At 44.0% G+C, this 14,006-nt stretch overlaps 1 non-coding gene across 1 annotated transcript; it reads right to left on the bottom strand.

Moving 5' to 3' along the window:
- Positions 1–673: 673 nt before the first annotated feature.
- Trnap-cgg (transfer RNA proline (anticodon CGG)) lies at positions 674–748 on the bottom strand. The gene has a single exon. It is a non-coding gene; the product is annotated as a tRNA-Pro (tRNA).
- Positions 749–14,006: the final 13,258 nt, after the last annotated feature.

The following is a 14,006-nucleotide window of genomic DNA, read 5'->3' as shown; positions in this document are numbered from 1 at the left end:
ATATTGTCTTGTACCTCACGTTAATAAATAATTGGTTCAGGGCCATTTACATTTGACTTCAGTGTTATTGGATTCATCCAGGCCATTAATATGAGGGTTGGAACTTTAATAATGGTAACTATTTATTTACAGCTCGTACAAAATAGCTGACCTTCAGACTAGTCACCAGCACTGTGTATAACCCGTTGCCAGCGATGTGGAAGTCGTAGGATACTCTTAGCTGTGCCAGCTGTGTTGACAGTTCGAGCGGCGCGGTCTATTACCCGACGAACTTGTAGCAGTTCAAATGGCTCTGACAAGGGGAGGCCGCCAATTGTGAAATTCAGATTCGATTCATCCTGCGCATAATAAAAGCTCATGGCCAGAGGTGTAATGTGGCAAAGCACCAAGATGCACTTCTCAGCCGTTGTCGAGAAAATCGACAGTTAAAAGAAACCGTTGCGGTGAAATACTCTCTACGATAAATAATTTTCTACAGCGTCGTGGCACAGCGGTAAGCGCTCGGGTTCATAATCCGAAGGTCGCCGGATCGAATCTCGCGCCAAGCAACCTTTCTTTTTTTAGTATTTGTTTTTTGTAATTCAAATATATATATATATATATATAATTCCCGCCAATCAGTTGCATATATAAACTATTAATGAATTGAAACTTCCTGGCAGATTAAAACTGTGTGCCCGACCGAGACTCGAACTCGGGACCTTTGCCTTCCGCGGGCAAGTGCTCTACCAACTGAGCTACCGAAGCACGACTCACGCCCGGTACTCACAGCTTTACTTCTGCCATGAATTGCTTATGCATGTTGGTGAAGACGGATCGCTCTCCAGTTGTACCGCCTCCATTTTTCCGTTTTTTTAACAGGGTGTACCAAAGCTCTCCCGTCCGCACTGATTTTCGACAACGTTATAAGTTGCGCGAGGGACCGCATCTACCTTCTTTCGAAGTTAGCAGGCAACTACGCTGTTATGCGGCGGCTCGTTTCGGCCCATTCAACATCTGTCCTTCAAGTGTAACGAGCGAGTAACGGAGTTTATATTTCATACCTGCCACAGCAAGTTTGTGTTCGTGGGGTCTCTATTCTAATTCGAACGTTTGGCTTACGCTATACGTATTCGTTTCGGAATATCGTTTCTACGTCTTCCGTTAACTATAGGTGGTTAAAATTATGAAGACAATTAATAACATTTGTGAAATACAACTTTGTTTGCGGAAAACATAATGATTCGAAGTCGCCAGTTTTTCCACAACAAACGACTTTCAACAACTTATTATATGCATAATTGTTGCAACTGATTGCCGGGAATTATATATATTACAAAAAACAAATGTTGCATGGCGCGAGATTCGATCCGGTGACCTTGACCTTCGGATTACGAACCCGAGCGCTTACCGCTGCGCCACGACGCTGTAGAAAATTATTTATCGTAGAGAGTATTTCACCGCAATGGTTTCTTTTAACTGTCGATTTTCTCGACAACGGCTGAGAAGTGCATCTTGGTGCTTTGCCACATTACACCTCTGGCCATGAGCTTTTATTATGCGCAGTATGAATCGAATCTGAATTTCACAATTGGCGGCCTCCCCTTGTGAGCACTATGGGACTCAACTTCTGAGGTCATTAGTCCCCTAGAACTTAGAACTAGTTAAACCTAAGGACATCACACACATCCACGCCCGAGGCAGGATTCGAACCTGCGACCGTAGCGGTCTCGCGGTTCCAGACTGCAGGGCCTAGAACCGCACGGCCACTTCGGCCGGGGAACTTGTAGCAGTTCTGAAGCGAATGCCGTGAAGTGTTTCCTTCAGTTTAGAAATCTAGTTGATCTCACGAGGGCTTAAGTCAGGGGAGTGCAGTAGGTGGTATAGCACTTAGCAGCCCCATCACTCAAACAAATCAGTAACAGCTTGCAATGTACGTGCTTGAGCATTGTCCTGCAAAATGGTGGTCAGGTCCTGCAGAAAGTGTCATCGCTTCTGTCACTGTCCTGTTCATATTCGGAACGCAACCTACGACCAGCTTAGAGACAGAAGTGATGACACTTTCTGCAGGACCTGACCGTCATTTTGCAGGACAATGCTCAAGCACATACAGTGCAAGCTGCTACTGATTTGTTTGACTGATGGGGCTGCTAAGTGCTATACCACCTACTGCACTCCCCTGAGTTACACCCTCGTGGGTTCAACTCGATATTTAAAGGAAACACTTCACAGCATTCGCTTCAGAACAGCTACAAATTCGTAGGGCATTAGTGCCGCACCGCTCGAATTGTCAAAGCAAATGGCAGTGCTAAGAGTATCCTACGACTTCCACATCGCTTGCAACAGGTTATACACAACGCTGGTGACTACTTTGAAGGTCAGTAAAACTTTGAAACACGTATCTATTTTGTACGAACTGTAAATAAGTAGTTTCCACTATTAATGTTCCAACCCTCGTATATGCTTTGAAGCTTTTCTCTTCAGAAAATGAATTTTTACTTTTACGCTTTCAAAGTTCGCAAACTGAGGAAAGAAGTCTGATTAATAGGGTAGTTCACTCCGGGAAATGGGAGGGAGCCCGCATCTGGTGGTTGTGCGGTAGCGTTCTCGCTTCCCACGCCCGGGTTCCCGGGTTCGATTCCCGGCAGGGTCAGGGATTTTCTCTGCCTCGTGATGGCTGGGTGTTGTGTGTGATGTCCTTAGGTTAGTTAGGTTTAAGTAGTTCTAAGTTCTAGGGGACTGATGACCATAGATGTTAAGTCCCATAGTGCTCAGAGCCATTTTGAAATGGGAGGGAGAACAACATTGGCGCGCTACTGTCTAAACGTAGTGCTTGTGGAGTGTATATAGTGGTAGTTCGTTTCGGTATTCTTTCTAGTGCCATAGCTTCTGCCGAATCGTTAAAACTTTTGCTACGCTGCGATCACCAACATGGACAGTGGCGATTGCAGTCCCCCTGCTCCATAAGCTTCACAAAACAAGCAGCTTCATGCACCCATCAATGAAGTGATTACCGACGCAGTCATCGCGTTCCACAACGCAAACACACTCCATCACTTCCACCTGTCGATGCAACTAAAGCAAGAGACCTGCAACACTCGCAGAAATGCCAACGGGATCACAAGAAGAAGGAAGGAGATGACGACCAATGAGACAAAATGGAGAAAGTACCACATGTCGACCCCGACCAGGAAGGGACGGTCAACCACTAACATGTAAACTGTACTGCTAAACAAACCGTGGAAAAATGGAGACTGTGTTAGGATTAACTGCCAGTGCCTTAGTTAAACACTCAAACGAATCTAATTTGAAGGCCAACATTCCGAAGTCCTTCAATACGAAACAAGGTATTATCGATGACTTTGAAACCTGCTTTACGGAGAACGATTTACTCACGGAAATGGCGTGTTGCTGTGAAGGGACTGCCATGAACAGACTTAATAAAATTGTAATTCTGAATGAGAGAAAGGTAACAAAGCCGTCGCCAGTTTCTGTTGTGATTTTTACATCACAGCGACTCCTACAGTTCAAAAATGGTTCAAATGGCTCTAAGCACTATGCGACTTAACTTCTGAGGTCATCAGTCGCCTAGAACTTAGAACTAATTAAACCTAACTAGCCTAAGGACATCACACACATTCATGCCCGAGGCAGGATTCGAACCTGAGACCGTAGCGGTCGCTCGGCTCCAGACTGTAGCGCCTAGAACCGCACGGCCACTCCGGCCGGCTCCTACAGTTCATTTATTCTCATGGAGTCGATGTCCAGTGGACTTGTATAACTTACATCCTCCATCTTAAAACGCTCTAATTCTACACGATATGGACATGGCAGCAAAACGCGCAGAAGTAACACAAAAAGTGCTTACTGTACACGGCCACACAGAAGCGATGGCTGTGGGAGGGCCAGTCACCCACCCTGTAGTCATTGTACCGGTGGTCACGGTGTCCTACCTCGAACCTGCCCCATGTATCTTAAACACAAGGAAAATAATAAAATAAAGCCTGTCAATAACATTAGCTTGCGAGAAGCAACAGCTGTGTTTGAAAACAGGCCGTAGGCGAATGCAGTTACTTCTCCCTCAAAACATTGCGAGACAGGGTACAGAATTCCCACCCCTCCCGACCCAACAGCAGCTCAATGCATGTATCAGCACCGTCACTTACGATCCGCAGCAACCAACCCATGTTATGACGACATTGCCGCAGCCATCAGGAACGGTTGATCCAGTGGATTCACCGCCGATACCATTGCCCCCTACTCTAATACAGCATGCCAAACCATCTCAACAGCAACGCGTAAATTCTGTAGAACATAGGTGACCCTACCAAAACGCGGTCCCGTGGGACCAGTTATACCAACCAGAACTTTGTCTTCCTTTTGCTCCAGCGGGTACCAACCCCTACCCACAACAATTTCACAGACTCACTGATGTTGGTAACTATCTTATTAACAACATTTTAAGTATAAATATGGCAGTGGTGAATGACGTATCTTACCAGCAAGCTACTAATGAATCCACTCCATTACTGTAAAAATATTCGATCTGGATGTCACTCCAAAATATGTTGACCCCACTCCTTACACCCAAAATGGCCCCTAAAATCACCCAATTTAAAGAAAGATCGCTCAAGGTAAACAAAGATAGCCTTCGACATTTTCTGCTTGAAAGTCAAGTAGATGTTTATGCCATCACCGAAGCTGAACGAGCCGTTCGAACGTCCTGGCTTCTCTCTCATTAGAGAAGATAGAGACGATGGCTACAGTGGTGTACCATTGTTGGTGAAACAAGATACCCACTTCTGCGTTGTCGATAGTGGCACTCGGCATGTACCATAGTAGATGATGGGTATTCGTCTGTAGAAGAACGACCTCTCCATCTCACTTAGATCTCAGCATTCAAAGCATAGGCTTTCCAAACAACAGTTCACAATAATCATTGCCTTCCTTGGAAAATCCCTTTCTGGCACTGTTGTTGTGGTCTTCAGTCCTGTGACTGGTTTGATGCAGCTCTCCATGCTACTCTATCCTGCGCAAGCTTCTTCATCTCCCAGTACCTACTGCAACCTACATCCTTCTGAATCTGCTTAGTGTATTCATCTCTTGGTCTCCCTCTACGATTTTTACCCTCCACGCTGCCCTCCAATGCTAAATTTGTGATCCCTTGATGCCTCAAAACATGTCCTACCAACCGATCCCTTCTTCTAGTCAAGTTGTGCCACAAACTTCTCTTCTCCCCAATCCTATTCAATACCTCCTCATTAGTTACGTGATCTACCCACCTTATCTTCAGCATTCTTCTGTAGCACCACATTTCGAAAGCTTCTATTCTCTTCTTGTCCAAACTGGTTATCGTCCATGTTTCACTTCCATAAATGGCTACACTCCATACAAATACTTTCAGAAACGACTTCCTGACAAATCTATACTCGATGTCAACAAATTTCTCTTCTTCAGAAACGATTTCCTTGCCATTGCCAGTCTACATTTTATATGCTCTCTACTTCGACCATCATCAGTTATTTTACTCCCTAAATAGCAAAACTCCTTTACTACTTTAAGTGTCTCATTTCCTAATCTAATCCCCTCAGCATCATCCGATTTAATTTGACTACATTCCATTACGCTCGTTTTGCTTTTGTTGATTGTTGTTGTTGTGGTCTTCAGTCCTGAGACTGGTTTGATGCAGCTCTCCATGCTACTCTATCCTGTGCAAGCTTCTTCATCTCCCATTTCTGGCACTAGGTGACTTTAATGCCCACAATGCACTATGGGGCTGCAGAAATGCTAACGCAACGGGAAAAATGCTAGTGGATGTATTATATTCGGAAAAGCCTTACAGTATTAAATGATGGCTCTCCCACACGAGTAGTCTGACCAAGTGAAGATCCGACAGAAGTGAACTTGAGCATAGCATGGTCTGAGGTGTTCACAGGAACAACACAGGAAGTGATATCAGATACTTTCGCCTCGGATCAATTGCTAATTCAAATTATAACGAACGCACAACCCAGGGAGACTGTTAATCATGTAGTCAGCCGGCAATGTAACACAAACAAAGGCAATTGGAATCTACACGAAACGCTACTGGAAGATTAACTGAAATCGGTCATCGAAACTAGGAATCCCGAAAGAGACTATAAGGTCTTGGTATGGCTTATCAATGAAGCAGCGGCAGCCTCAATACCTCAAAAAGGACATAAGCGGACTACTCTTCGGCCATCACCTTGTTGGTGGGATTCAGGAAGTTACACAGTCCTCAAGGAACGAAGAGATGCATTAAGAAAACACAAAAATTTCTTACCCTTAAGAGAGCACAACCTGCAGCCAACGAAATATTGAAGCACAAAAGAAGAAAATGTTATCATGATTTCTGCACTACAGTCTGCAAAGAAAATCTATTAACTAGCATCTGGAATGTAACATGGAACATTCAAACCGGTCTGACAATGGATATGCACACACGTGCACCATCCAACGAACTTTTAGAACCGTTCTTGTGTACTATAGGTCCACCTGACATAATGGTCAAGGAAGATGAAGCAGAATATGAAGAGGACAGAAATGTAATTACACAACCCGTTTCGCTAGAAAAAATCTAGATTGCGCTCTCCCAAGGGATGGGTACGGCACCTGGCCCGGATTGTACTGACTACTCAGTGCTACAGCACATCCCACACAAAAGGATATTTCAGCAGCTCAAAATTTACAATAGTGCGTGGACAGAAAAGGTCAAAAACGATTCGCTAAAAACATGTCGTTTCCTCCCCATCCACAAAGCGGAAAAAGGATGTGACAAGGGAGAGTCGTATCGACGTATCGCCTCACTACCGTGTTCGGTTAAGGTAACGAAAAGGGTTATCAAGCAGCGCTTAGAATGATGCAGTGAAAACAAGAAACTTTTACCAGAGAAACACTTTGGGCTTCGAAAACTAAAAGCGACAACTTAAATCCTTCTACTGTTAGTTCCCTCATAATTCGGTTGAAGGCAATGGCATACCACCTCCAACAGGATTATGCCCAGTAAAGCACTGTGGTGATCAAAACAACTTTCTGGTTGAAACTTCCTAGCAGATTAAAACTGTGTGCCGGACCGAGACTCGAACTCGGGACCTTTGCCTTTCGTGGGCAAGTGCTCTACCATCTGAGTTACCCAAGCAAGACTCCCGCCCCGTCCTCACAGCTTTACTTCTGCCAGTACCTCGTCTCCTACATTCCAAACTTTACAGAAGCTCTCCTGCGAACCTCATTCTGGAAACTTTCGGGTTGACGACAATTGTGCCATCCTTTATGTGGTGTCACTGCCAGACACCACACTTGCTAGGTGGTAGCTTAAATCGGCCGCGGTCCATTAGTACATGTCGGACCCGCGTGTCGCCACTGTGTGATCGCAGACCGAGCGCCACCACACGGCAGGTCTCGAGAGACGTACGAGAACTCGCCCCAGTTGTACGACGACGTTGCTAGCGACTATACTGACGAAGCCTTTGCTCTCATTTGCCGAGAGACAGTTAAAATAGCCTTCAGTTAAGTTAATGGCTACGACTTAGCAAGGCGCCAATTGTCACAGTGCATGTATCTTACGAGTCTCATTTGTATAGTCAAGAGAGATGTATCACAAGGATTGATTAAAAGTTAAGTATATTCCAAAGCTACGTATTTTCTTTATAGTATTCAATACGTATCCAGTTCCAGACTTCAAGCCATCCTGCTGTAGCTTAGCGCGTGCCTTTCGGCTTCCTTCTCAGTGTGGCGTAGCTAGCTTGTTACGCCACAACACTTTACATTAAACAGTCAACAACCTGCATATGTGCTATGAGCGTCATTTAAGATTTCACAACTACTTTTTATTTATTATTATCATTATATTCATCCAAAACTTCAGTAAGTGGACTTGAATCACTTGCTTGCAGAACAAGAATGAACAGGAAAGAGGAAGAAATGGCCTCTGTTGCTCAAACAACATGTGAGATTATGACAACAACACAAATTAAAAACATTTTCCTGAAAATTCTTGCCGGATATTTCCTTTATCGCGAGGTTCAAGAAATCTGAACACATTACCTCCGCTTTGTGGCATTCACAAGAACTGGTTTCTGCCTCCACAAGGAAAATGCAACACACTCACATTTACATAATCACTTACATATAATCGCTCCGACGGCAGACGGGAATTTTGCATCCGTAAGTGTACGCGACACTCGTATTATTAATTTACGTTATTCACCTGCGTCAGAGCGAAATTACACATCCGTCTTCTAAATGAACGATGACTCTTATAATCGCACAGACGTGTCTGCCCAGACTGCCTTTACGTCATGTGGAACTGTGTTTTGCTATTGGCGTTGCTGATGGCTCGGCCACCATTATTGCCCGTACAGCTCACGTCAATCGTTATCTATTAAGAGCAAGTATAAAATAACTCTATCTAGACTTTCTGATTAAAAACACCGAAGGAATACCCGTATAACTACGTTTTCTTTCTTTTCTCTTGAACCTCCTCAGACAGCTTTTGGTAATTTATCGATTCTCAAGCTGTAGGTCTACTGTGTTTCAGAAAATGCCTCACACTTATATGATGTTAGCACAGTTGGTACGAGCAGACTTCCTCACTACGTAACTTGTACAGTCGTTACGAATCCCCTGAAGTTTTGGCACCTTACGTTGTTATTCTCGTTTTCGAGATTCCTGCATTGTGAGGAGTTAGTTACATAGTCATTCAGTTTCATACTTCATGAACCGTTGGCACAATCAATCGTAATGATGCAGAAAGATTCATTTTACACTCATCATATTCATTAATGTGTAAATATGACTACACGCTGACCAATTACAGTTTTTTAGATGTAAATCAGTAATTCTATCAAGAAGCCTCCACTTATTAAAAAACGAAAACTCGGTCCACAAGCCCTGACGGGCCTATCAGTAGCGACAGACCGCCGTGTCATCGTCTGCCGGTGTCGTCACTGGATGCGGTGTGGAGGAGCGTGGCTCGACACTGCTCTCCCGGCCGTTATCAGTTCTCGTTACGAAGAGTAGCTACGACTCGGACAAGTAGTAGACTGGCTTGTTATTGCTGCTCGAAGTACGGAATCCAGTTACTTTTGCCGCTCTGCATACGATTCCGTTCATCGCACATGAAAACGGTTGTGAATGGTAGGTTACGCTTCGGTCCTGACGATGACACCATATGGTGTCGAAACTGGCAGCATGTGTTAAAAAGAACAAACGACGTGGATTCAAATACAGCCGCTGGTTTTGTTATCATTACTCAAATAATTCGTGTCCGGTTGTAGTCCCACTTTCTTTGATGGGTTATCAGAGACAGTAGCAACTGTTCACACTTTATTGCTAGTTTGTGGATTTTTACAAAAAAAAATCGTAACGTTCGCCAGCCACGACCCCATGTGACTTTCTTATGTATGCAAAGTAAAGGAAACCTTAAAGGGCCATCTTGGAAAGCACAGATGATATTAAAACAGCATCACTTAGCTAGCAGTTAACGCAAAGATGGAGTCCCAGCAGTGTTCCGGAGATTGGAAAAACCGCTGGCACAAATGTATAATATCCAAAGGATACTGATCTGAAGAGAATAGCATTGATGAGGGCAAAAAGACTAGAATTATTTCCGAAAAAAAAAAAACATTCCTTTTTTTTTTTTAGCACAACTCATATGTAAAAATATAAATCTTTATACGAAAAAGAAATTTTGGGGGTGGGGGGAGGTAGTATTGACCACCATGACACCTCCCCCCCTTCGGCTGCCCCCCCCCCCTCCCACCATACTGTGCCCCCGCCTCCCTCCTTCACTTTCTCCTGACTTGTAACCAGCGACTTCTTCCTCTTTTCTCGGATGGAGCAATCCTTGAAAAGCAGGCATTTCCAGAATGACGACTAAATGATTTTAGAGGTGGAACGTTCTCTGAAAAACCAACATGTCGACTTGCACAACCGAGTTCTCCGCTAAGACGTGCACCGTTGGCAAAGATGTGTCGAATTGAAACGTGATTATGTTGAGAAAGACTAACATTAGGATTCATGCTCGCAGCTTGTTTCCTGTAAGGCGGTAGTTAAAAGCTTATGACTACTCCTCCTCGTCATTGTTTGATTCTTATTCTGAACTTTTGAGCTTATTTTCTGTAAACTTAAGCAAGAAGCGCAATGATGATACACGGAGTAGTTTCTGAAAGATGTAAGAATGCCATTGTTCTAAAGAAAATGAGATTTGTTTGCGTTTGACAACGACTCTTAATGTATTACGGCTTTATTGCCATGTAGTTCTACCGATTTGCTCTAATAGATTGTTAATTATCATCATTTCAAAATATTTTGTGTACTGAAAAAAGAATTAGACCGGAGAACGATTTTAAATCGTCATTAACACCCAAGCAGTGTGATTATCGGCTTCGAAAGGCAGTAGGAGGAGAGTCCCCATCTAGAACAACAATTTATAATCGGTACAGAGAATTCAAAAGAGGTTGATTTTTCCTTTGTGATGAGTTTTGTGGAAGTCACCTAGGAACTGCTGTTACTGATGAAAATGTTGCCGCTCTTGGAGCAATATTTGAAGAAGATCGACGGACATCTTACGAATTTTTTGGGCCCCATTATACCCTTGTATGAGTCAAATCCAAAACATATTACATCAACAATTAGATGAGAAGAAAATTTGTTGTCATTGGATTACACATAAACGCACTACAGATCAAAAAAATCTACAAAAATTCCGCGGTGGCATTTAAAATATTTATTGGAATTTCGTTAATGATGAATTTGAATTTACTGTTATGAGTCTGAAAATGATAGAGGCTACACGTGCCGTTATTTCCATTTGGCATAAAAATATCTGTCTATCAATTTTTTGCAAAATTTCGTGAAAAACAAACACAAGGAAAAATAAATTTATATTACGACGAGCATCGACGCATACAGCGAAACTAACAACCGAGTATCTGGATGTCCTAAAGATCAGCACCATGGAAGCTCCACCACATGCTCCTAGCAGCATGTATTTTCTTTTTATTACCAAAATTAAAGGTAAAATGCGTGGTATAACTTTCGCCATCGGATGAGGCAGTAGAACGTTATAAAAACCTGGATTCATGAGTACGTCTAGAAGAGTGGCATCATTGCTTTAATGACTAGTTTCATCGAATGCAAAATGTGTTGATGTTAGAGGCGAATATTTTGAAAAACAATCATTTATTTTTTTAACCTAATCGTTGTTATTATCTAAAAATTTTCGCTGGCCCCCTCTTCATGTAGAACTAACACACACTACTCTCATAATTGAGTCATAGTTTTCGTGACAAAAGATCGCCAGTTCTTGGTCATCGAAGGAACAGTGGGGGACATTTCGCCCTTTGTCAGAGGTATAGAACAGCTCTAGTGACGAGAACAAAACTATTGGGCTGCAGGAGACTCAATAACACAACCGCGTTACCTCTCACATTACTAAAACAACGAGAATGATTCTCGCACCATCGGTGGTCGGCCAGTGAAGTGAGGTAGTTAAACGCCATGTGGATAACGAACAGAGATGTTAACTGTAGGTGCAAACCACTTATTTTGAACTACTGGAATCAGGTATTTGAAAACACTCTATCCTGAATTGATAGTACGCATTCATTTTTTGTGTTTATGTTCTCAATAAATGTAAAGAAAACGGCGAAACATTAGGGTAGCTGCTCATTCGAGAGAGAGGCGACGCCTGTAATTTTCTTTACAGCTCGGCACTCGCCGACAGAGAATCCGATAGACCGCAGGACGGGTGTGACAACCCGCGGCTGGGAACGCGACACCGCGGTCGCAGCCCACACTGGCACCTGCTGTGACGTGGCGCCCGCGACGTCTCAGATGGGCGGTGGCGGGGTATAGCGGTTCCTGCTGGCACGACCTTGTCGCCCAGTCGGCGCGACGGCTTCCTGCTCGCTCCACTTCCCTGAAAAATGCGACAGCGCACCGCGGAATAAGTGCTTCACCGCCCAGTTTCGAGAATCGAGCGTCATTCTGAGTCCACCACGGCGATGTCCACAGGATGTTTCCTTCGAACGATTTTATTTCATCAATATGGAATGGAAATTTTGAATCTAGTGCCTCGATACTAAATTTGTTCAGTGCTTCTTACTCTGCCAGACTAAGTCAAAATTTTAGTTTCGTGTCGCTGAGGGCACATTTCACAACCACTTTCGTGAAAAGTATTGTAAAACACAACGACATAGTATTTCTTTACGAGTTTGGCTCAGCAATTTCTTAGTCACCGCTAGATAATTTTTTTTTTTTGGCATAAGTCTTCTGACTCGTTTGATGTGGTCCGCAACTAATTGCTCTCCTGTGCCAACCTCCTTACCTCGGAGTAGCACTTGCAACCTACGTCCATTATTCGCTGGATATATTCCTGTCTCTGGATTCCTCTACAGCTTTTGCACTCTACAGTTTCCTCTAGTACCATGGAAGTCATTCCCTCATGTCTTAACAGAAGTGCTATCATCCTATCCCTTCTCCTTATCAGTGTTTTCCAAGTATACCCTTCCTCTCCGATTCTGCGCAGAACCACCTAATTCCTTACCTTATCACTCCACCTAATTTTCAACATTCGTCTGTAGCAACACATCTCAAATCCTTCGATTCTCTTCTGTCCCCCTTTTCCCACAGTTCATGTTTAACTACCATACAATGCTGTATTACAGACGTACATTCTCAGAAATTTCTTCCTGAAATTAAGGCCTAAGTTTGGTACTAGTAGACTTCTCTTGACCAAGAATGCCCTTTTTGCCGTTGCTAGTCTGCTTTTGATGTCCTCCTTACTCGGTTCGTCATTGGTTATTTTCCTGCCTAGATAGCAGAATTCCTTAACTCCCATCTACTTCGTGACCATCAATTCTGGTGTTAAGTCTCTCGCTGTTCTCATTTCCACTACTTGTCATTACTTTCGTCTTTCTTCGATTTACTCTCAATCCATATTCTATACTAATTACACTACTGGCCATTAAAATTGCTACACCAAGAAGAAATGCTGATGATAAACGGGTATTCACTGGACAAATATATAATACTAGAACTGACTTATGATTACATTTTCATACAATTTGGGTGCATAGATCCTGAGAAATCAGTACCCAGAACAACCACCTCTGACCGTAATTACGGCCTTGACACGCCTGGGCATTGAGTCAAACAGAGCTTGGATGGCGTGTACAGGTACAGTTGCCCATGCAGCTTCACACGATACCACAGTTCACCAGGAGCAGTAACTGGCGTATTGTGACGAGCCAGTTGCTCGGCCACCATTGACCAGACGTTTCAATTGCAGCGAGATCTGGAGAATATGCTGGCCAGGGCAGCAGTTGAACATTTTCTGTATTCAGAGAGGCCTGTACAGGACCTCCAACATGCAGTCGTGCATTATCCTGCTGAAGTGTAGGGTTTCGCAAGGTTCGAATGAAGGGTAGAGCCACGGGTCGTAACACATCTGAAATGTAACGTCCACTGTTCAAAGTGCCTTCAATGCGAACAAGAGGTGACCGAGACGTGTAACCAATGGCACCCCATACCATCACACCGGGTGATACGCCAGTATGGCGATGACGAATACACGCTTCCAATGTGCGTTCACCGCGATGTCGCCAAACACGGATGCGACCATCAGGATGCTGTAAACCGAACCTAGATTCATCCGAAAAAATGACGTTTTGCCATTCTTGCACTCAGGTTCGTCGTTGAGTACACCATTTCAGGCGTTCCTGTCTGTGATGCAGCGTCAAGGGCAACCGCAGCCATGGTCTCCGAGCTGCTGCAAACGTCGTCGAACTGTTCGTGCAGATGGTTGTTGTCTTGCAAACGTCCCCAGCTGTTGACTCAGGGATCGAGACGTGGCTGCACGATCCGTTACAGCCATGCGGATAAGATGCCTGTCATCTCGACTGCTAGTGATACGAGGCCATTGGGATCCAGCATGGCGTTCCGTATTACCCTCCTGAACCCACCGATTCCATATTCTGCTAACAGTCAATGGATCTCGACCAATG

Source organism: Schistocerca nitens, chromosome 4 (genome assembly GCF_023898315.1).
Source record: "Schistocerca nitens isolate TAMUIC-IGC-003100 chromosome 4, iqSchNite1.1, whole genome shotgun sequence".
Classification (NCBI taxonomy): domain Eukaryota; kingdom Metazoa; phylum Arthropoda; class Insecta; order Orthoptera; family Acrididae; genus Schistocerca; species Schistocerca nitens.
This window is presented reverse-complemented; position numbering and strand designations above follow the sequence as displayed.